The sequence below is a fragment of the Phalaenopsis equestris genome, unplaced genomic scaffold (assembly GCF_001263595.1).
Source record: "Phalaenopsis equestris unplaced genomic scaffold, ASM126359v1 Scaffold000160, whole genome shotgun sequence".
In the NCBI taxonomy this organism is placed as follows: domain Eukaryota; kingdom Viridiplantae; phylum Streptophyta; class Magnoliopsida; order Asparagales; family Orchidaceae; genus Phalaenopsis; species Phalaenopsis equestris.
The window spans coordinates 22,312-22,773 of record NW_018164602.1 but is presented as its reverse complement, the minus strand read 5'-3'; positions in this window follow the sequence as shown (position 1 = coordinate 22,773).

Sequence of the window (462 nt, the reverse complement as noted above, 5' to 3'; positions counted from 1 at the left end):
TACTTCACCTGGTCTGTAATATTAGGAGCTTTCTACACATATAAATCATTAGAGGAATTTCTGGGTAACAAAATTTTGAAATAAGTATAAAACTAAAACATTAAATAAGCACAATATTTCCTAACACAACGACAAAACAAAACAATTAAAATTAAAATGTGAAATAAAAGTCACATTACATTACAATCCACAAAATACTACTCAACATCTATTAAACTACACATGCACATTTAACTATAACACTAACTTTATAACAAAAATTAAAATTATCCAAGTACGACATAATAATAAAAATGAAAGTCCAAATATACATAAACATTCATTTCTATTTCAAATAAAATCATAGAAATAAAAGTACAATTATAAGTACATCAATTACATTCAAATATCAAAATCCCAAACTATGTCTTCATCGCCTTGATCACCTGGTGGATTGGGTTGATACTGAGTATATCGGGGGCA